Source organism: Salvelinus alpinus, chromosome 3 (assembly GCF_045679555.1).
Source record: "Salvelinus alpinus chromosome 3, SLU_Salpinus.1, whole genome shotgun sequence".
Lineage (NCBI taxonomy): Eukaryota > Metazoa > Chordata > Actinopteri > Salmoniformes > Salmonidae > Salvelinus > Salvelinus alpinus.
In genome coordinates, this window is record NC_092088.1 from 40,888,407 (window position 1) to 40,912,961 (window position 24,555).

General features: G+C 43.8%; 1 protein-coding gene across 1 annotated transcript in view; it reads right to left on the bottom strand.

Annotated features, from left to right (window-relative positions):
• LOC139570723 (gamma-aminobutyric acid receptor subunit pi-like) overlaps window positions 1-19,610 on the bottom strand; it is a 120,848-nt gene extending 101,238 nt beyond the window's left edge. The window contains exon 1 of the mRNA XM_071392856.1: window positions 19,254-19,610. The gene's annotated coding sequence lies outside the window, so the exon portion shown is untranslated. The remainder of the gene's footprint in view (window positions 1-19,253) is intronic.
• Window positions 19,611-24,555: the final 4,945 nt, after the last annotated feature.

Here is a 24,555-nt window from a genome sequence, read left to right on the forward strand (position 1 = left end):
TTGTATATTGTAATTGTATTATTTTGGTAACTACATGCCCAGTGAACAAGCACCAAACCAGCGTGCGTGAGTGCAGAGTTGGATGGTGAGCCGTGCATTGCATGACGTGCAGATTTGTGCTGTTCCTATCAGAATAAATCTCCATGACTGGTGCTACACGTTGGAGTTCGTGTCGATGATTGATTGTACACAACGCAAGCACAGTACTGTTACATGGGGATCTCATGCATAGTAATAACTACATGTTTAATACGACTTGCATCCTTGGCACAAAGATATACTATATTCTACTCCATCCATAGGCTTTTAATGTCATTCAGACTGTTTTGATACAACTGGCTATGATAGCTGAGGTTCCTAGCTAGGTTCTGAACTAATATGTATACCAAACATTTGGGTCCATACACAGATCAGCTACATAGCTAGCTACACATCCATAGGCATACAGGTATTTTTATCCTCCACTGCACAATAAGCAAGAACATAGTTAGCTAGCTACGTTATTTCATCTATCTGCATTGCATGGCAAATATCAGCAAGGCAAGCTTACAAAATTGTACATTCAATCTGCAGTAAATGCTTTAGTCAGCTAGATTCTTTACATCCACTGTTTCACAAGACGGCAGCCTGGTTTGCTGGTTGTTTCAGGAGTCCCTAAAACATTAAACAAATATAATTACAATTTCATACTCATGTCACAACACCCATAAAGCTAGCCAGTCAGCTAGCTTTCTAAATCACGATTTTCGTAAATAAACTTCATGATAAAAAAATATGCATAATCATTTGTCTCTACATTAACGAGCATATTCCTGTCAACTGTACAATTTTAGCATGATTTGTTATGATGTTATAATCACTTACATTTGCTTCCATCCTAATACTTTTGTCAGCCATCTTTGCTGAAGAAAGTCTCCAGCCTTGGGTCGCATAGCGTCAAATTCGTCATGGGAACCACTTGATATGATTGGTCATCGCCCAGCAGTCGCTGCTGGTGATTTGCATAAAGTTGGGAAGAGTTTATATTTTTCACCGCCTCCCATGCCACCGTCGCACTGCCTAAAGGTCCCCTGCCCTTTCCGCTTCTCACCGCTTCCCTTCCATTGAAAATAAATGGGAAGAGGTTTTTCACCCCCCGCGGCACCATTTTCTCGTGAACACATGGCATGAGAGGAGGCAGAGCGAGCAATAAACTTTCCTGAATAACTGGGAATGTAGGCTTATTGGTGGCCACCCTAATTATATGACAACTTGGGCGAATGATTAGCAATGACAAACAGCGCATTTCAGTAGAAGGCCATATTTTGGTGATTCCGGATTCCGGTAGACATTTCCGGTCACAACTTGCAGACGTGTTGCTGTGCGTTTTGTTGCCAACCTTACTTTGCTACCTGACAACTTTACGGTTTTTACTTTTTAATTACCGTTTATATTTTTTGTTTTTCCCTCACAACTTTTTTTTTCATTCAACTTTTTCACTCCGGACGCTTTATCTGGACATGGTTCGTCAGGACCTCTAACAGCCGAAGCTAAGTAGTAACATTAACATGATGCCTTCTAATTGCAGTCGCTGTACTCATAATATACAGGAGAACGATCGCCTTACGGCGAGGATAGCAGCTTCAGACGCAATCGTTAGGCAAGGGTAATTTCAGTGTAGGAAAGGATGAAACAGCGTCTGTGCCACCAGTAAGTACAGATAGTAGTATAAATCCCCTCGCACAGTCCCCGCAGCCGGACAACATTCTCATGGCTTCTGGAGGGAAATGCTGTAGGAATGCTCAACCGGTGTCGCTCATTCAGCCGACAGAAACTTTCAACCGGTTTTCCCCATTAAGCAGCGAGTCGGAGTCTGAGCCTTCTCTTGTCTCTACTCCTCCCGTTACGGGGTCTGAGACGCCGAAGCTTCCCACCATTAGCTCTGACAAATTGAAAACCCTAGTCATTGGCGACTCCATTACCCGCAGTATTAGACTTAAAACGAATCATCCAGCAATCATACACTGTTTACCAGGGGGCAGGGCTACCGACGTTAAGGCTAATCTGAAGATGGTGCTGGCTAAAGCTAAAACCGGCGAGTGTAGAGAGTATAGGGATATTGTTATCCACGTCGGCACCAACGATGTTAGGATGAAACAGTCAGAGGTCACCAAGCGCAACATAGCTTCAGCGTGTAAATCAGCTAGAAAGATGTGTCGGCATCGAGTAATTGTCTCTGGCCCCTCCCAGTTAGGGGGAGTGATGAGCTCTACAGCAGAGTCTCACAACTCAATCGCTGGTTGAAAACCCCTCCCAAAAGATAGAATTTGTAGATAATTGGCCCTCTTTCTGGGACTCGCCCACAAACAGGACCAAGCCTGGCCTGCTGAGGAGTGACGGACTCCATCCTAGCTGGAGGGGTGCTCTCATCTTATCTAGCAACATAGACAGGGCTCTAACTCCTCTAGCGCCACAATGAAATAGGGTGCAGGCCAGGCAGCAGGCTGTTAGCCAGCCTGCCAGATTAGTGGAGTCTGCCACTAGCACAGTCAGTGTAGTCAGCTCAGCTATCCCCATTGAGACCGTGTCTGTGCCTCGACCTAGGTTGGGCAAAACTAAACATGGCGGTGTTCGCCTTAGCAATCTCACTAGGATAAAGACCTCCTCCATTCCTGTCATTATTGAAAGAGATCGTGATACCTCACATCTCAAAATAGGGTAACTTAATGTTAGATCCTTCACTTCAAAGGCAGTTATAGTCAATGAACTAATCACTGATCATAATCTTGATGTGATTGGCCTGACTGAAACATGGCTTAAGCCTGATGAATTTACTGTGTTAAATCAGGCCTCACCTCCTGGCTACACTAGTGGCCATATCCCCCGTGCATCCCGCAAAGGCGGAGGTGTTGCTAACATTTACGATAGCAAATTTCAATTTACAAAAAAAAAAAATATGTTTCGTCTTTTGAGCTTCTAGTCATGAAATCTATGCAGCCTACTCAATCACTTTTTATAGCTACTGTTTACAGGCCTCCTGGGCCATATACAGCGTTCCTTACCGAGTTCCCTGAATTCCTATCGGACCTTGTAGTCATAGCAGATAATATTCAAATTTTGGGTGATTTTAATATTCACATGGAAAAGTCCACAGACCCACTCCAAAAGGCTTTTGGAGACATCATCGACTCAGTGGGTTTTGTCCAACATGTCTCTGGACCTACTCACTGCCACAGTCATACTCTGGACCTAGTTTTGTCACATGGAATAAATGTTGTAGATCTTAATGTTTTTCCTCATAATCCTGGACTATCGGACCACCATTTTATTATGTTTGCAATCGCAACAAATCTGCTCAGACCCCAACCAAGGAGCATCAACAGCCGTGCTATAAATTCTCAGACAACACAAAGAGTCCTTGATGCCCTTCCAGACTCCCTCTGCCTACCCAAGGACGTCAGAGGACAAAAATCAGTTAACCACCTAACTGAGGAACTCAATTTAACCTTGCGCAATACCCTAGATGCAGTTGCACCCCTAAAAACTAAAAACATTTGTCATAAGAAACTAGCTCCCTGGTATACAGAAAATACCCGAGCTCTGAAGCAAGCGTCCAAAAAATTGGAACGGAAATGGCGCCACACCAAACTGGAAGACTTCCGACTAGCTTCGAAAGACAGTACCGTGCAGTATCAAAGAGCCCTCACTGCTGCTCGATCATCCTATTTTTCCAACTTAATTGAGGAAAATAAGAACAATCCAAAATTTATTTTCGATACTGTCGCAAAGCTAACCAAAAAGCAGCAGTCCCCAAGTGAGGATGGCTTTCACTTCAGCAGTAATAAATTCATGAACTTCTTTGAGGAAAAGATCATGATCATTAGAAAGCAAATTACGGACTCCTCTTTAAATCTGCGTATTCCTCCAAAGCTCAGCTGTCCTGAGTCTGTACAACTCTGCCAGGACCTAGGATCAAGAGAGACACTCAAGTGTTTTAGTACTATATCTCTTGACACAATGATGAAAATAATCATAATCTATTCCAACTAAACTACTGAAAGAACTGCTTCCTGTGCTTGGCCCTCCTATGTTGAACATAATAAACGGCTCTCTATCCACCGGATGTGTACCAAACTCACTAAAAGTGGCAGTAATAAAGCCTTTCTTGAAAAAGCCAAACCTTGACCCAGAAAATATAAAAAACGATTGGCCTATATCGATACTTCCATTCCTCTCAAAAAAAATTGAAAAAGCTGTTGTGCAGCAACTCACTGCCTTCCTGAAGACAAACAATGTATACGAAATGCTTCAGTCTGGTTTTAGACCCCATCATAGCACTGAGACTGTACTTGTGAAGATGGTAAATTACCTTTTAATGGCGTCAGACCGAGGCTCTGCATCTGTCCTTGTGCTCCGAGACCTTAGTGCTGCTTTTGATACCATCATTTTTTTGGAGAGATTGGAAACCCAAATTCGTCTACACGGACAAGTTCTGGCCTGGTTTAGATCTTATCTGTCGGAAAGATATCAGTTTGTCTCTGTGAATGGTTTGTCCTCTGACAAATCAACTGTACATTTCGGTGTTCCTCAAGGTTCCGTTTTAGGACCACTATTGTTTTCACTATATATTTTACCTCTTGGGGATGTCATTCGAAAACATAATGTTAACTTTCACCGCTGTGCGGATGACACACAGCTGTACATTTCAATGAAACATGGTGAAGCCCCAAAATTGCCCTCGCTAGAAGCCTGTGTTTCAGACATAAGGAAGTGGATGGCTGCAAACTTTCTACTTTTAAACTCGGACAAAACAGAGATGCTTGTTCTAGGTCCCAAGAAACAAAGAGATCTTCTGTTGAATCTGACAATTAATCTTGATGGTTTTAAAGTCGTCTCAAATAAAACTGTGAAGGACCTCGGCGGTACTCTGGACCCTGATCTCTCTTTTGACGAACATATCAAGACTGTTTCAAGGACAGCTTTTTTCCATCTATGTAACTTTGCAAAAATCAGACACTTTCTGTCCAAAAATGATGCAGAAAAATTTATCCATGCTTTTGTTACTTCTAGGTTAGACTACTGCAATGCTCTACTTTCCGGCTACCCGGATAAAACACTAAATAACCTTCAGTTAGTGCTAAATACGGCTGCTAGAATCCTGACTAGAACAAAAAAAATAATGATCATATTACTCCAGTGCTAGTCTCCCTACACTGGCTTCCTGTTAAGGCAAGGGCTGATTTCAAGGTTTTACTGCTAACCTACAAAGCATTACATGGGCTTGCTCCTACCTATCTTTCCGATTTGGTCCTGCTGTACATACCTACACGTACGCTACGGTCACAAGACGCAGGCCTCCTAATTGTCCCTAGAATTTCTAAGCAAACAGCTGGAAGCAGGGCTTTCTCCTATAGAGCTCCATTTTTATGGAATGGTCTGCCTACCCATGTGAGAGACGCAGACTCGGTCTCAACTTTTAAGTCTTTACTGAAGACTAATCTCTTCAGTGGGTCATATGATTGAGGTTAGTCTGGCCCAGGAGTGTGAAGGTGAACGGAAAGGCTCTGGAGCAACGAACCGCCCTTGCTGTCTCTGCCTGGCCGGTTCCCCTCTCTCCACTAGGATTCTCTGCCTCTAACCCTATTACAGGGGCTGAGTCACTGGCTTACTGGTGCTCTTTCATGCTGTCCCTAGGAGGGGTGCGTCACTTGAGTGGGTTGAGTCACTGACGTAATCTTCCTGTCTGGGTTGGCGCCCCCCCTTGGGTTGTGCCGTGGCGGAGATCTTTGTGGGCTACACTCGGCCTTGTCTCAGGATGGTAAGTTGGTGGTTGAAGATATCCCTCTAGTGGTGTGGGGGCTGTGCTTTCGCAAAGTGGGTGGGGTTATATCCTTCCTGTTTGGCCCTGTCCGGGGGTATCATCGGATGGGGCCACAGTGTCTCCTGACCCCTCCTGTCTCAGCCTCCAGTATTTATGCTGCAGTAGTTTATGTGTCGGGGGGCTAGGGTCAGTTTGTTATATCTGGAGTACTTCTCCTGTCTTATCCGGTGTCCTGTGTGAATTTAAGTATGCTCTCTCTAATTCTCTCTTTCTCTCTTTCTTTCTCTCTCTCGGAGGACCTGAGCCCTAGGACCATGCCTCAGGACTACCTGGCATGATGATTCCTTGCTGTCCCCAGTCCACCTGGCCGTGCTGCTGCTCCAGTTTCAACTGTTCTGCCTGCGGCTATGGAACCCTGACCTGTTCACCGGACGTGCTACCTTGTCCCGGACCTGCTGTTTTCAACTCTCTAGAGACCGCAGGAGCGGTACTCTTAATGATCGGCTACGAAAAGCCAACTGACATTTACTCCTGAGGTGCTGACTTGCTGCACCCTCGACAACTACTGTGATTATTATTATTTGACCATGCTGGTCATTTATGAACATTTGAACATCTTGGCCATGTTCTGTTATAATCTCCACCCGGCACAGCCAGAAGAGGACTGGCCACCCCTCATAGCCTGGTTCCTCTCTAGGTTTCTTCCTAGGTTTTGGCCTTTCTAGGGAGTTTTTCCTAGCCACCGTGCTTCTACACCTGCATTGCTTGCTGTTTGGGGTTTTAGGCTGGGTTTCTGTACAGCACTTTGAGATATCAGCTGATGTACCAAGGGCTATATAAATAAATTTGATTTGATTTGATTTTCCATTCGTATCTGTTAACGCAGATACATCCTGACAAAATACACCCATTACTGGCCTGCTAATGTGCCTTTCTGGATGTTTTAAACGGTTGAGAAAAGACCCATAACTGATCCAATAGGTTGCCTAATCAGGCCTAATCAGGGCTTTTTAGTGGTTATTCAAATTACATATTCACTGCAGTTTACAGCAATTCTGCACTCACTAGTAAACAATAATACAATTAATCATGGCACCGTATTGCTATAGCCTAGGTATGATCATCTTCTTATCCCTAAAAAGATTAGCCAATTGGGGAGCCTGAGGAGCACACACAGTGTAGCCTTGGCTACCTGTCATTTCATAATCTGATAATAAATATTATTTCACTGTGTGCATTAATTCGGTATATTCACTGCAGTATTAGGGCTAATATTTAGCAAATTAATGATGGGGTAATATTCGTACGCTTTTAACGTAGGCTACACATCTCTAGCATGTCTGTCTTTACTGTTCTCTTTGAGCGATTCCGTACCTGGCCTCTCCCCTACTTGCATCTCATCTACAGCAATCCCTCTATGATCTTGGAGTCCCTGGAAAAGCTAGACCACAATAGCTTGTTGGACACTTTTTTTACAAGCATTTTCTTTACTATTAGCCTATTTGAGGAGAGATTCCCGCTTGCTCTTGCTTGCTGAATGTAAAATACAGCAGCCAAAAGAGCTGGTGGGGAGTTTGAAAGGAGAGAGAGAGCGTGCGATGGTCCTATCAAATTGGCTAGTGATGATATTGATAGGATCCAAAGGAATTGACAACCACAATGTCAATAACTAAGTTAGGAATTCACTGTATGACTGTCTACAGTGTTTTCTAATTCTGGAATTGGAATATGACATCGTGTCATAGGCCTACTTGTAGCACACACAATATTATAATTGCTCAGTGGATTTGATTCAGTGTTTCGGCTATTATTGTATGCAGCTAGTAGAAAAGTACAGATGTAGGATCTTAATTTGACCAGTTTCTCACAGCAGTTAATTAATCCTGCAGCAACATGAAATGTGAATTATTGTGTGGATTATAAGTAATGGACATTTTTGGGGGGGGTTGATACATTTTTTGTTAGGGCAAATCAAGTCTGACATTTGAAAGTGGAAATTACAAACTTTAGAATGCTTTTAAAACCTTTTTAAACCAAGTTTGCATTTCCTGCCGTGCAGGACATTTTCTGCAACAACAGGTGATCAAATTAAGATCCTATATCTGTATAGGCTAAGATATAGTTGATAGGCTACTATGCAGGCTGGATGATATCTGGATTATTATATGACCATAGTAATATAACCGTTGGTGTTACGAATGTTTGTGATAGCATGAGTGAAGGCTGTAGCCACAATCTCCAGCACTCATCCAATGAGACAGCCACCCTCCAGGCCTTTTGGGAACACACTCTGATTATATATCATCATGACATGCTTCTGCTCAGAGAGTAGGCTATCCACTGGGGAATACTAGCAACAATAAGAAAAGTCAAACTTATGAAAAATGTACTCACTTGTTAACAATAATACATTCTTCATTGCACTGTGTCACGACTTCTACCGAAGGTAACTCCTCTCCCTGTTCGGGCGGCGCTCGGCAGTCGGCGTCGCCGGTTTACTAGTCGGCACCGATCCCTTTTTCATTTTCTGTTTGTTTTGTCTGTGATTCTTTTCACACCTGGTTTCAATTGCGTTTGTTTCTGTGTGTATATAGACATCCCTGCTCTTCTGCGCCTGACTCCTACACCTCTCACCGAGACGCACGTTATCACACACTGTGTGTTGTAGCCTAGGTAGAACATCTTTCTTGTCTAACTATTGACAACCATTAGAAAATGGAAATCACTCGCAAACCACTTGAGCAACAAGGCAAGCAATTACAAAAGATGTGAAGGCTTAACGGCGTTCGTTGTTGAACTGCTACATTTAAATACGAGTTTCTGTGTTATTTTTCATTACATGCACATTGAAGTATTATTGCAGTTGTCAGTGAACACATCCTGAAAGCACTGAATGGTCTGTGTTACCAGTTACAACCTTATAAATAGGCCTACACAGCAGCTACTCTTCCTGGGGTCCAGCACAATTAAGGCAGTTATATACAATTTAAAAAACATTACAAAATATTAAGTTTGTGCCCTCAGGCCACTACTCTACTACCACATATCTACAAGACAAAATCCATGTGTACGTGTGTGTATGGTGCGTATGTTATCATGTGTGTGTGTGTGTGTCTGTGCCTGTGTGTATGTCCCTTCACAGTCCATGTTGTTCCATAAGTATTTTTGATCCGTTATTCAAATCTGATTTTACTGCTTGCATGAGTTACTTAATTAATGTAGAATAGACTTACATATAGTCATGGGGTTCCTTGAGTGGCGCAGAGGTCTAAGGCACTCACTACAGACCCGGGTTCGATCCAGGGCTGTATCCCAACTGGCTGTGATCGCGAGTCCCATAGGGCGCCGCACAGATGGTAGTACTGTGCGCCTCCCATAGTTTGTTCTGGACTTGGGGATTGTGAAAAGACCTCTGGTGGCATGTCTTGTGGGTTATGAATGGGAGTCAGCTGTGTGCTAGTAGTTTAAACAGACAGCTCAGTACATTAAACAAGTCAATACTTCTCACAAATACTAGCAGTGATCTATCCTATACTTTGAGCCAGGAGAGATTGACATGCATATTATTCATGTGGATGCGTTGATCAGTTGATTGACAGGTGAAGCTACTGTAGAACGATTTCCTCTAGTGTGGATGCTCGCCAACGTTTTATAGGTATGTAGCCTATAGTTCATCATTATAGTTATCGTTGTAGTTGTCGTCCTTGGTGTGGATGGCCCTACCAATATTACAAGTTATTTATTGTGTAGGCTGCTATCCTATTAAAATAAAGTGGGGTGGATGGAACAAATTGGCCATGTTACAGATGCAGAATCTTAATCTGATCACCCTGTTGTAGGATTACGTTCCTGCAGTGCAGGAAATGTAAAACTTGTAGTGTTTTTGAGGTTTAAAAGGGCTTCTGAAGTTTGTCATTTCCACTTAGAAATGTCAGACTTGGCCTCCCGGGTGGCGCAGTGGTCTAGGGCACTGCATCGCAGTGCTAACTGCGCCACCAGAGTCTCTGGGTTCGCGCCCAGGCTCTGTCGCAGCCGGCTGCGACCGGGAGGTCCGTGGGGCGACGCACAATTGGCATAGCGTCGTCCGGGTTAGGGAGGGTTTGGCCGGTAGGGATATCCTTGTCTCATCGCGCTCCAGCGACTCCTGTGGCGGGCCGGGCGCAGTGCGCGCTAACCAAGGGGGCCAGGTACACGGTGTTTCCTCCGACACATTGGTGCGGCTGGCTTCCGGGTTGGAGGCGCTGTGTTAAGAAGCAGTGCGGCTTGGTTGGGTTGTGCTTCAGAGGACGCATGGCTTTCGACCTTCGTCTCTCCCGAGCCCGTACGGGAGTTGTAGCGATGAGACAAGATAGTAATTACTAGCGATTGGATACCACGAAAATTGGGGAGAAAATTTAATAATTTTTTTTTTTTTAAGAAATGTCAGACTTGATTTTCCCTTACGGAAAATCTACATTTGCTGTTGCTTCAGGACTATTTTTCTGCAGTAGCAAACTAGCTCAAATTAAGATCCTACATCTGTAGCTACCGCCGACACGTGATAGGCCGACAGCTACCCAGTGGCAAGCAACTCACGTCAGGAAGCAATTCGATACAACATCAGTGCACTGGTCATTCGCACAGGCTTCGACTTGCCATGCTGACGCTTCCCGTGGGCAATAACGTTAGCTAATAACTGGCATGTCATGGTCACATCCAGATGGTGACCAATTTTACAATCGCAGATTGACTTTTATTGGGACGAATCTTGTCCTAGAGGCAGAGCTGAGCAATTTCCACTAGATGGGCCAGTGCCAATTAAAAATTGTCTATATATCATCAAAATTCAGAAATGTAGGGTTAAGGTTAGGGTTAGGTTTTAAATACGATTTTATGACTTTGTAGCTGTGCCCGCTAGTGACCACCCTGCAGGGCTGCCTCCAGTAGGCCTACATGAGTCATCCCAATAAATGCCGAACTGCATTACAGAATTGCACGCTCCCTCAAAACATGAGACATGTGTGGCATTGTGTTGTGTGACAAAATTGCACATTTTAGAGTGACCTTTTATTGTCCCCAGCATAAGATGCACCTGTGCACAATATTTGAGAGAAATACGTTTTTTTGTGCGTATGTGTCATGCCCTGACCGTAGAGATCCTTTTTATGTCTCTATTTTGGTTGGTCAGGGCGTGAGTTTGGGTGGGCATTCTATGTCTGGTGTTCTATGTTGTCCTTGTTTTGTATTTCTGTGTGTTTGGCCTGGTAAGGTTCTCAATCAGAGGCAGCTGTCTATCGTTGTCTCTGATTGAGAATCATACTTAGGTAGCCTGTTCCCACCTGTGTTTGTGGGTGGTTGTTTTCTGTTTAGTGTATGTCACCTTGCAGAACTGTTCGTTTATCGTTTTTGTTGTTTTGTTCTAGTATTTGTATTCATTAAAAGGAATTATGAATACTTACCACGCTGCACCTTGGTCTTCTCCTTCTCCTCTATACGACGATCATTACAGTATGGAACGTTTCAGGGATCTTTTAATTCAGCTCATGTAACATGGGACCTACACTTTACATGTTGTGTTTATATTTTTGTTTAGTACTCACTACCTCCCGCACTCAGAGCTGAGCTGATGTAGTCAGTTTAGAAATACGTTCCACCAGCCCAGCCCACCACTCTTACAGGCACAGCGGGCCCTGAGGTCTTTGTCTGAGCAGTCGGCTAGCCACAGCGGATCCCTCGCCTATGCAACACTGTTTCATCTGAGAGTTCAGACGCTTTGATTTGGTCTCTAATTGACTTATCTTCCGCATCATTCCAGACGAGTATCTGGCTCTCGTCACCCTGCATCAGCGTAAGGCTGCTTGTTGTCTTGCTCTCGCCTCCTAAAACATATGGGAAATCGGCAGGCTTTGAGTGGGATTTGAATATGGTTGGGAAGAAACTTGCTTTTTGAAATGGTGGTGCTGGTGGTGGTGCTGGTGGCGGCAGGTTTGAAGAAGAGGAAGAAGATGATGATGATAATAATAATGATAAAATAAGAAGGCAATCAAATACTTTTTGTTTAATAAAATATCACTATAAAAAAAAACTCACCCTTCCCATGTAACAATCTGACAAGTCAAGCCAGAGGGGAACCAGTTGATCTGAATGTGCATCTGGACACTGTGCCAGCTTGAGGGAGTGGTTGGCAACAGTGAGGACTTATGGCGTCAGATCTCATCACAGATGAGAGATGACAGTGCCACTGCACCGTCCCAAGTCAGACAGGGCACAGAGGGCCACGCAGACGGGACAGCCAGGTCAGCTCAAACCCAAATGTTTCTGATCCTCACTCCCATGATGCACCCGAGCCAGAGAGTGGGCGGCTGGGAGATGAGACCCATCAATCTGAATAAGGCAGGAGAGATGAGCCACCTGGTGCCATGTGCCACCCTCCAGGTTCCAGCTGCACCCCTACCTCATCATCTCATAGCACTGCCCAACCACCCATTCTGCAGAGTAATGTCTGCACAGGTCATAGTCTCTACCCACACCTCAGACAGAATATAACAAGCATAGCAGGGAGGCAAAGGGGGAGATATACAGATAGAATGAAAGTGAGAAATAAGTCCCTAACTAGAATGTTAAAAAGAAAGATTCCACCACTAAATCATCCAAGACATGTTCATCGCCTTTGGTTGACTTTTAAAATTCTCTTACATCTGCTATTTGTCACTCTGGTTGGGAAGGGAAATGACACTCTGGGTTCTGGAGTTTTGAAGATAAGGAGAGGGCCTTTCCATCATCTTTCTGCACAACGCAGTTAATGTTAATCTCATTCATTTCGGTTCCCTTCTCTCTCTTTCAATGTCATGCTGACTGAGAGCTAAGTCTGTGCTGCAGCTGGTTATGCATCCGGCGTGGAGATTTGTTGAAACCAAAAAAATATTGAAAAATAAATAAGGAACATTGCGTTTTTCCCAGAGCTGCAATGGAACAGAGGCAGTTGTCTTGGCTGCTACTCGAAACACACACATATACATACAGTATATTCGGGAGAGAGGGACGTTTCAAGTGTTTCTATTTTCTTTCTGGATAAAATCAGATCTGACACCTCATTTGTATATACTGCTTGATTACATATGTCAATCTTACTTGTTAAATTGAAACTACATCAATGTACTCAAGCTGTTTGTTGTTTCAGAGCTCTATGCCATCCGCTGACAGCTATGTATAATCTGATAGACTTCATAGCCTATGGGTAACAGCAACAGGCTAAAGTGGACATTTATAAGAACAATCAATTGTACGCACCAAATAAATAATTGTCTGCATTACATGTCTTATGTTTTTTCTCCCCTTTTTTGCACTCCAAAAACAAACGTATACATACGAACAACAACTTAAAGACAAACACAAACAATGACTACATCTCAACTGCCCAGACCCACATGCTCACACCCCCATCCCTAGTGCCTGAATTATTGTTTGCCACTTGGCCTTCAATTTAAACAATGTAGGTTTTTCTCGGTCGCAATAGCTATTTCAATATATTAAATAATAAATCATTATATTTCTTCCCAGTTTTCAGTATACGTTTTTTTTAGGTGAGGGATGAGAAGAGTTGTCTGCATTACATAGGCTGGTAATAATGAAAAAAACATATAAATCCTCCACTATATCAGTACATGAACAACCACTTCCACTAATGTGCACACGTCCACACATATCGTGAGGGGCTGTATGAAATGTATTTCTGCAATGTCCTGTCACTTTGAAATCCCTGATTCCAAAAAATAATTCAGTGCATAAATGGTGATGGCAATTTATAAAGATGTCTTGACCCCAAATAGAATGTTCTAATTTACCGCAATGGAAAAGTGGATATTGCCCTTCGTAATAGTCAATCAAGCGTTAAACATAAAGCATGGCTACCCAGAAATAGTTTAACCCCATATTTTCTTTAAGTGCATCATTTAGGCCTACACACATCCCCCAATCTTAGGCTAGTGGCAAGGCCTCCACATTTTTGAGGAGGCCCCCAAAGTCTCCCATTTATGAAATGGATGGTTGTGTAAAAATATTTTACTGCAAAACTGGTTATAAATTGATCGATATTGTGAGACACCACCTAAACTCAAAAAATGCAGAATAATGCCATGCTCTGACATTGCATAAATGTGGAAAACAAGTAGTTAGTTGTTTGTCCTACATTCACAAACAAACAGCATTACGACATCTTAATTCATATTTTATATACAGTGCATTCGGAAAGTAATCAGACCCCTTCCCTTTTTTCCACATTTTGTTACGTTACAACCTCATCGTAAAATGGATAAAATAAAAAAATATGAATCAACCAACAAATTGCAAATTTATTTAAAAAAAAACTGAAATCCCTTATTTACATAAGTATTCAGAACCTTTGCTATGTGGCTCGAAATTGAGCTCAGGTGCATCCTGTTTCCATTGATCAGCCTTGAGATGTTTCTACAACTTGATTGGAGTCCACCTGTGGTAAATTCAATTGATTGGACATGATTTGGAAAGGCACACACCTGTCTATATAAGGTCCCACAGTTGACAGTGCATGTCAGAGCAAAAACCAAGCCATGAGGTTGAAGGAATTGTCCGTAGAGCTCCGAGACATGAGTGTGTCAAGGCACAGATCTGGGGAAGGGTACCTAAAACATTCTGCAGCATTGAAGGTCCCCAAGAACACAGTGGGCTCCATAGTTCTTAAATGGAAGAAGTTTGAATCCACCAAGACTCTTCCCAGAGCTGGCCGCCTAGACAAACTGAGCAATCGGGGGAGAAGGGCCTTGGTCAGGGAGATGACCAACAACCCGATGGTCACTCTGACAGAGCTCCAGAGTTCTTCTGTGGAGATAGGAGAACCTTCCAGACAGACAACCATCTCTGCAGCACTTCACCAATCAGGCCTTTATGGTAGAGTGGCCAGATGGAAGCCAATCGTTAGTAAAAGGCACATGACAGCCCGCTTGGAGTTTGACAAAGGCACCTACAGGACTCTCAGACCATGAAAAACAAGATTCTCTGGTCTGATGAAACCAAGATTGAACTCTTTGGCCTGAATGCCAAGCGTCACGTCTGGAGGAAACCTGGCACCATCCCTACAGTGAAGCATTTCTGTTTTTTATTTGGAATCAATTAATACAAAATTATAAAAATCAGTTTTTGCTTTGTCATTATGGGGTATTGTATATAGATTGACTTGTCACATGTGCTCCCTCTCCGGCCTCTAGATCATCAGTCTGCTCGTTATGGGATGAGTAATGCAAGATGTGCAAACATGATTAAAGTACATTATTAAAGTGACTAGGGATCCATTTATTAAAGTCGCCAATTATTTAAAGTCTGTATGTAGGCAACAGCCTCTCTGTATTAGTGATTGCTGTTTAACAGTCTGATGGCTTTGAGATAGAAGCTATTTTTCAGTCTCTTGGTTCAGCTTTGATGCACCTGCACTGACCTTGCCTTCTGGATGGCAGCGGAGTGAACAAGCAATGGCTCGGGTGGTTGTTGTCCTTGATTATCTTTTTGGCCTTCCTGTGACATCGGGTGGTGTAGGTGTCCTGGAAGGCAGGTAGTTTGCCCCTGGTGATGCGTTGTGACCGCACCACCCTCTGGGGAGCCCTGCGGATGTGGGTGGTGCAGTTGCCGTACCAGGCGGTGATACAGCCCGACAGGATGCTCTCAATTGTGCATCTGTAAAAGTTTGTGAGGGTTTTAGGTGACAAGCCAAATTTCTTCAGCCTCCTGAGGTTGAAGAGGCGCTGTTGTGCCTTCTTCCCACACTGTCTGTGTGGGTGGACCATTTCAGTTTGTCCGTGATGTGTATGCCGGGGAACTTAAAGCTTTCCACCTTCTCCACTGCTGTCCCGTCGATGTGGATAGGGGGGCAGTCCCTCTGCAGTTTCCTGAAGTCCACGATCATCTCCTTTGTTTTGTTGACGTTGATTGAGAGCTTGTTTTCCTGACACCACATTCTGAGTGCCCTCACCTCCTCCCTATAGGCTCGTCATTGATCGTGATCAAGCCTACTACTGTTGTGTCGTCTGCAAACTTGATGATTGAGTTGAAGCCGTGGAAGCCGTAATCTGTCTGTAAACAATTGTTGGAAAAATTACTTGTGTCATGCACAGAGTAGATGTCCTAACCGACTTGCCAAAACTATAGTTTGTTAACAAGAAATTTGTGGAGTGGTTGAAAAACGAGTTTTAATGACTCCAACCTAAGTGTATGTAAACTTCTGACTTCAACTGTAGGTAAAACAAAAGCAGACACTGAATATCCCTTTGAACATGGTGAAGTTATTAATTACACTTTGGATGGTGTATCTATACACCCAATCACTACAAAGATACAGCCGTCCTTCCTAACTCAGTTGCCGGAGAGGAAGGAAACCGCTCAGGGATTTCACCATGAGGCCAAGTCATAGAGTTTAATGGCTGTAATAGGAGAAAACTGAGGATGGATCAACAACATTATTTCTAACCTAATTGGCATAGTGAAAAGAAGGAAGCTTGTACTTTATAAAAATATTCCAAAACATGCATCTTGTTGGCAACAAGGCACTAAAGTAATACTGCAAAAAATATTGCAAGGCAATTCACTTTTCGTTGTGAATACAAAGTGTTATGTTTGGAGAAAATCCAATACAACACATTCATTTTCAAGCATAGTGGTGGCTGCATCATGTTATGTGTATGCTTGTAATCGTTAACAACTGGGGAGTTTTTCAGGATAAAAATGAAACTGAATGGAGCTAAGCACATGCAAAATCCTAGATGAAAACCTGGTTCAGTCTGCTTTCCACCAGCCACTGGGACATTAATTCACCTTTTAGCAGGACAGTAACCTAAAACACAAGGCCAAATCTACACTGTGTACCAAGAACACAGTGAATGTTCCTGAGTTGCAGAGTTCCAATTTTGACTTAAATCTGCTTACAAATCTATGGCAAGAGTTGAAAATGGTTGTCTAGCAATGATCAACAACCAATTTGACAGAGCTTGACACATTTTTAAAAGAATAATGGGCAAATATTGTACAATCCAGGTGCGCAAAGCTCTTAGAGGCTTACCCAGAAAGACTCACTGCCTTAAACGCTACCAAAGGTGATTTTAACATGTATTGAGATATTTATTTTTCAAAAAATTTGCTACAATTTCTACAAACATGTTTTCACTTTGTCATTATGGGGTGTTGTGTGTAGATAAAAAATGTATACAAAAATGTATTCCATTTCCAATTCAGTCTGTAACAGAACAAAATAGGGAATAAGTCAAGGGGTATGAATACTTTCTGAAGGCACTGTACATATGAGGGCAATGCACGCCAGCACTTTCCCGATTGCATTTTGGCTGTTGAATGGCCTCATGTATGACAAAGTGTACGGCAACTCCAGATCAGACTGGGAGATTCAGGATGGCATTTACATTGGATTGGCATCGGGTAGGTACAATTCCTATGACATCATTGAAGGTCCCTTAAGTGGATGGCATTTCTTGTCAATGAGTGTCAGGTTGTGTTGGTTTATTGTAGTAAACATCTGCCTCATGCACATGTCATCATGTGTGGTTGCATCCACCCTAGACACCATCATTTCACCAAGTCAATATATACGGCAACTACAGGACAGCCAGCCAGGATGGTGGACATGATTTTTTGGAAAAACTAAATGTGCCAGCTCAACCCAAACATCTTTAAGAGGTGCACCGGAACATCACTATGCACATCACAAATGCAGTGAGCCAGCAGAAGGTCATGTTCGGATTCAGGCAGACATATTGGACTAGCAATGAATCAAAGCTTACTTCGAAATAACAAGGAGATGACTGAAGAGCCCAATCCTGGAGACAAAAGTTATACCACAGTTGGTATACTGCAAGTTGTAGAGCTAGGGAGAGGGTGTCCAGTGTTCTCCTTCCTTTCGTTGGAGCCTCCGAATTGCCTCATTGTTCCTCAAAGAGACCCGCGACTTGCAATACTTGGTGTTTCCATTCCAAGCAGTCTGCTGCTTTCGTTTTATATCCAGACAATGGTGCTTGAGTATAATTAGGGCAGGCCTAATGGATTCCCAATTTCAGAGCATGCAATATTGGGTTACATTAGTTTATGTGGCCCACCCCCCTCAAGCCAGGCATTATTCTGCATGTTTTTAGTTTAGGGAGTGTGTCATGATATTTATCAATCACTTATGCAGTAAAATATTTTTTCACAGTCATCCATTTCATAGAATGGAGACATTAGATATGTGAAAAAATATGGTTGTGTTTTGTTCTACCGCTGGAAGGGGTATCTCAAAAGCTAAAGCCCTTTTTGAAGATTGCCCACTAGCCTATCTAGTTACACACACACACACACACACACACACACACACACACACACACACACACACACACACACACACACACACACACACACACACACACACACACACACACACACACACACACACACACACACACACACACACACCCACATACACACACACACACACACACACACACACACACACACACACACACACACACACACACACACACACACACACACACACACACACACACACACACACACACACACACACACACACACACACACACACACACACACACACACCCACACACACACACACACACACACACACACACACACACACACACACACACACACACACACACACACACCCACATACACACACACACACACACACACACACACACACACACACACACACCCACATACACACACACACACACACACACACACACACACACACCCACACACACACACACACACACACACACACACACACACACACACACACACACACACACACACACACACACACACACACACACACACACACACACACACACACACACACACACACACACACACACACACACACACCCACACACACACACACACACACACACACACACACACACACACACACACACACACACACACACACACACACACACACACACCCACACACACACACACACACACACACACACCAGCCCTTTGCGCCTGCACAATAAAATTACAATACTGGATGAATATGAAATGTTCACTCAATCCCCATAAAGCTGTTCTCACGCTATAAATGAGATGCATTTATAATGCGATTATGATGGGATAGGCTATTGTTCAGTGTTTCAGTTTTATACAACTAATGTTAATTTACGCTTGTTTATTATTTTTCATTTTCCAAAAATAGTTAGCAAACCATTCAAAAAGCTTTCTGCAGAACAACTAAGCAATTGATAGATAGTCTACGAAGCTTTAGCAAAGTGCAATGACTTGGCTGGGAAAAAACGATACGCTCAATTTCATTTGATTGAAGATAGGTTTACTAAACCATATTAAAAAAATGTAAACCAACGCCTAGAAGCTTTCATTGTACATGCCACACTTCGAGAGTCGGTTGTATCATATTGCAACTATCGAAATACATTCTTACCTGTAGCGATTGGTGGCGGAGAACATGCCATACAGTTCAGTTTATACTAGCGATAAAAGTCCGTGTCAACGAATTGTCCTTAGCATTCAAATCAACGTTGTAACTGGTAGCGCACTTCGGTCCAGTTTTCAATAGGCGGCATATGTTGATTCGAAAATAATTGGTGTCAGCGAATTCACGTCAACTAGGAGAGGAGTCGCGCCACTGCCGCTTCGTGCGCAATGATGAGCAACAGTCCTCCAACCCTACAGCTGCTTCATGAGATTAACGTCACCAAAAATCACTTGTAGTCCTCAGAACTAATTAATTTATGTCCATTCATAATACCCTTGATAAAAACATTTTTTACATTCATTCCACCATTGGATAGTGTTACTCGTAAGCATATCCTATAGTTTATGTGCGGGAGTGTGCGCACGTGAATCAATTTGTTTCATTTGGAAGCTACTTTCACAATGGCAAAATCCTATCACGTTGCACATACAGCACAGGGACAATGTCTTTGTAGAACAAAGCATATCTCCAGTATAAATTATTGAAGCCCAAAGGAACCGAGGGCACAATAAATAAATGTAACATTTAGTTATAGTCGTTTTCTGTGATGGCAATATCAGAGCATATTGAAGCCATCCTATTCTTAAATTAGCCAACACTTTACATAACAGGCTATAAATGTATTTATTCCATTACATGTAGGCCTAACTAAACTCTTAAAGACAAATACTACACCTGAGACACACTCAGACACACTGAACTGTGCTAAACTGTTCATACTGTATGTTTTGTATGTTACTTTTACCATATAACATTCTTGTTGAATACCCAGTTGTCACGCCCTGACCTTAGAGAGCCTTTTTTATTTCTCTTTTTGGTTTGGTCAGGGTGTGATTTGGGTGGGCATTCTATGTCCTTTATTTCTATGATTTGGTTTTCTATGTTTGGCCGGGTATGGTTCTCAATCAGAGACAGCTGTCTATCGTTGTCTCTGATTGGGAATCATACTTAGGCAGCCCTTTTTCCCACCTGTGATTGTGGGTCGTTATCTTTGTTAGTGGCACTATAGCCCTCGGAAGCTTCACGGTTGTTTATTTAGTTTCTTGTTTTGTTGGCGACATTTTAAAATAAAATAAAATGTACGCTCACCACGCTGCATTTTGGTCCAGTTCTTTCGACAGAACTACCCACCACAAACAGCCCAAGCGGCGTGGCCGGGAGGAGCAGCGCTATCTGGAGGAATGGACATGGGAGGAGATATTGGAGGGCAAGGGACCCTGGGCACAGGATGGTGAATTTCACCGACCTAGGAAGGAGCTAGAAGCAGCATAGGCGGAACGGCGAAAGTACGAGGAGTTGGCACAGCGGAGCAAGCACGAGAGGCAGCCCCAAAAACATTTTGGGGGGGGCACACGGGGAGATTGGCAGAGTCAGGTTGGAGACCTGAGCCAACTCCTCGTGCTTACCGTCGGGAGAGTGTGACTAGTCAGGCCCCATGTTATGCGGCTCTGCGCAGTGTGTCTCCAATGCACACTCATAGCCCGGTGCGCTATATTCCAGCTCCTCGCTTCGGCCGGGCTAGAGTGGGCATCCAGCCAGGATGGATGGTGCCGGCTCAGCGCATCTGGCTTCCAGTGCGTCGCTTCGGTCCAGGATATCCTGCGCCGGCTCTGCGCACTGTGTCTCTGGTGCGTGTCCACAGCCCAGTACGTCCTGTGTCAGCACCCCGCAGTTGCCGGGCTTGGGTGAGCATCCAGCCAGAGGGGTGGTGCCAGCTCTACTCTCCAGACCTCCAGTGCGCCTCCTCTGCCCCGTATATCCTGCGCCGGCTCTACGCACAGTGTCTCCGGTGCACTCTCACAGCCCAGTGCGTCCTGTGCAAAAGCCCCACAGTTGCCGGGCTAGGGTGAGCATCCAGCCAGGACGGGTTGTGCCAGCTCTGCTTTCCAGACCTCCAGTGATGATCCATGGCACAAAGCCTCCAGTGATGATCCATGGCACAAAGCCTCCAGTGATGATCCATGGCACGAAGCCTCCAGTGATGATCCATGGCACGAAGCCTCCAGTGATGATCCATGGCACGAAGCCTCCAGTGGTGATCCATGGCACGAAGCCTCCAGTGATGATCCATGGCACGAAGCCTCCAGCGAAGATCCATGGCACGGAGCCTCCAGCGACTGCCTCCAGTCCAGAGCCTCCAGCGACGATGGTCCCCAGTCCGGGGCCCGCAGCTAGGGTTCCCAGTCCGGGGCCCGCGATGAGGGTTCCCAGTCCGGGGCCCGCGATAAGGGTTCCCAGTCCGGGGCCCGCAACGAGGGTCCCCAGTCCGGGGTCGGCGACGAGGGTCCCCTCACCAGAGGCGCCACCAAAGTGGGGTGAGCCAGAGGTGGAGCGGGGTCTACGTCCCCCACCAGAGCCGCCACCGCGGATAGATGCCCACCCAGACCCTCCCCTATAGGTTCAGGTTTTGCGGACGGAGTCCGCACCTTTGGGGGGGGGGGGGGGGTACTGTCACGCCCTGACCTTAGAGAGCCTTTTTTATGTCTCTTTTTGGTTTGGTCAGGGTGTGATTTGGGTGGGCATTCTATGTCCTTTATTTCTATGATTTGGTTTTCTATGTTTGGCCGGGTATGGTTCTCAATCAGGGACAGCTGTCTATCGTTGTCTGATTGGGAATCATACTTAGGCAGCCCTTTTTCCCACCTGTGATTGTGGGTAGTTATCTTTGTTAGTGGCACTATAGCCCTCGGAAGCTTCACGGTTGTTTATTTTGTTTCTTGTTTTGTTGCCGACATTTTAAAATAAAATAAAATGTACGCTCACGACGCTGCACTTTTGTCCAGTTCTTTTGACGGCCGTGACACCAGTTCTCTTTTTGAGTTAGCGTTAAATAGTGTACACCATTGGAGGAAGTTGAGGACCATACTCCTCAGTAAATTTCATAAAAATAAAAATAGTCAAACATAAAAAAGTGATCATTTTTATGAAAAACTATACTACACTGAACAAAAATATAAACACATCATGCAACCATTTCAAGGATTTTACTGACTTACAGTTCATATAAGGGAATCAGTCAATTGGAGAGAAAAAATTAGGCCCTAATCTATGGTTTAGAATGATCTTGTCCTGTCTGCAGTGTATGGCCAGTTGGATATGTCTCATCCGGAAGTGGTGTAGGTCTCGTAGACTTTAACCACCAAATGTTTAGATCTATTGCCGAAGATTTGCTGGTACTGCATGTCTCCAGCAAAGACATGGTTGTGGTGTTACGATTGTACACTTTTTGTGGAAGGGACCTAGGGAAACACACGTTTGTTGGTAAAGGTGTAAACCAATTGGGACCTAAGTGTTTAGAGACAGACTAGTGTATTGTTTAGGGACAATGAGGGACATTGGGAGCTGCTTTTGAGAAGAAAGATCATTCAACAAAGTGAAATTGCTGGGGAGGGGCAGAAGGTATGAAAAGTCTTAAGAGGGCAGTTCTTACACAGCATGAATTGTTGTGTATGGGAGATTGAGGAGAAATGGCACCTTTCAATCGTTCTCATACACGACAATACCTTTACTGTCGCTAAGCACTACCATGCACAACCAAAACTCATTCCTCATCTCAAAGACCTATCTGTAAACTTTCCCCAGCCCATTGACTTTGACAGATCATTCTTGTCAATAGTAGCTCTTGGCAGTTTTTTTTGTAGACATGTCTTTGTATTGTGTTTAGGGACTCTGCAGAGAGAATAATTAGGTGGTCGTGTCATTACTGTTGTAGTCTTTATTTTATACCTTTCAGTGTCCCTTGCTCGTTTTTGTCCCACAATCTTGTTGTGCTCCATGCCCCTCCCTCATGCTCGTAGACCCAAAATGCAGCCGCTTTGGGGTATTCTTCAGCAGGGCACTGTGGAAAGGTTTCAGATAACCTGAGTTTTACAAAGAGAAAAGGTAAAAAGAGAAACTAGATAGACTAAATTGATTACATGGTCTGGAAGGTGCTCTGGGGGTCCTCAGGCTACATCTAACCACCTGAAACCCCAACACATTAACACAAACTTTTACAAACACTACCCAATTCATGTTTATGCCATGCTTACTGTAAATTGATCTAGCTTAGCTGTCAGCTTGTAAATATTTTTGCTAACTTACCTTGTGCAGAGCTAGACTTTGGAAGCACATGCTGGTGGAATCAGATTCTGTACCACCTACAACAAAACACACACCAATACACAATTGAACCACCCTACTAATTTTATTGATCTCTATTAGACTAGCTAGCTTAGCACACCTAACATGGACATTTCAATATTGTCAACTTGCTGTTAGCTAGAGTAAACTAACAAACCATAGATGATTTATACAACTTCAACATTTGCTAAAAACACAGAAACAGAGAATGAATTAGCTAAAGTGCATTCAGAAAGTATTCAGACCCCTTGACCTTTTCCACATTTTGAAATGTTACAGCCTTGTTCAAAAATGTATTAAACAGTTTTTTCCCCCTCATCAATCTACACACAGTACTCCATAATGACAAAGTAAAAACAGTTTTTTAGAAATTTTTGCAAATGTATTAAAAATAAAAAATTGAAATATTACATTTATATAAGTATTCAGAACCTTTACTCAGTACTTTGTTGAAGCACCTTTGGCAGCGATTACAGCCTTGAGTCTTCTTGGGTAAGACGCTACAAGCTTGGCACACCTGTATTTGTGGAGTGTGTCCCATTCTTCTCTGCAGATCCTCTCAAGCTCTGTCAGGTTGGATGGGGAGCTTCGCTGCATAGCTATTTTCAGGTCTCTCCAGAGATGTTCGATTGGATTCAAGTCTAGGCTCTGGCTGGGTCACTCAAGGACATTCAGAGAATTGTCCCAAGAATTGTCTTGGCTGTGTGCTAAGGGTCATTGTCCTGTTGGAAGGTGAACCTTTGCCCCAGGCTGAGGTCCTGAGCGCTCTGGAGCAGCTTTTCATTAAGGATCGCTCTGTACTTTGCTCCGCTCTTCTTTCCTTCGATCCTGACTAGTCTTCCAGTCCCTGCCTCTGAAAAACATCCCCATAGAATGATGCTGCCACTACCATGCTTCACAGTAAGGATGGTGCCAGGTTTCCTCCAGACGTGACACTTGGCATTCAGGCCAAAGAGTTCAACCTTGGTTTCATCAGACCAGAGAATCTTGTTTCTCATGGTCTGAGAGTCCTTCAGGTGCCTTTTGCAAAACTCCATGCAGGCTGTTATGTGCCTTTTACTGAAGAGTGGCTTCCGTCTGGCCACTCTACCATAAAGGCCTGATTGGTGGAGTGCTGCAGAGATGG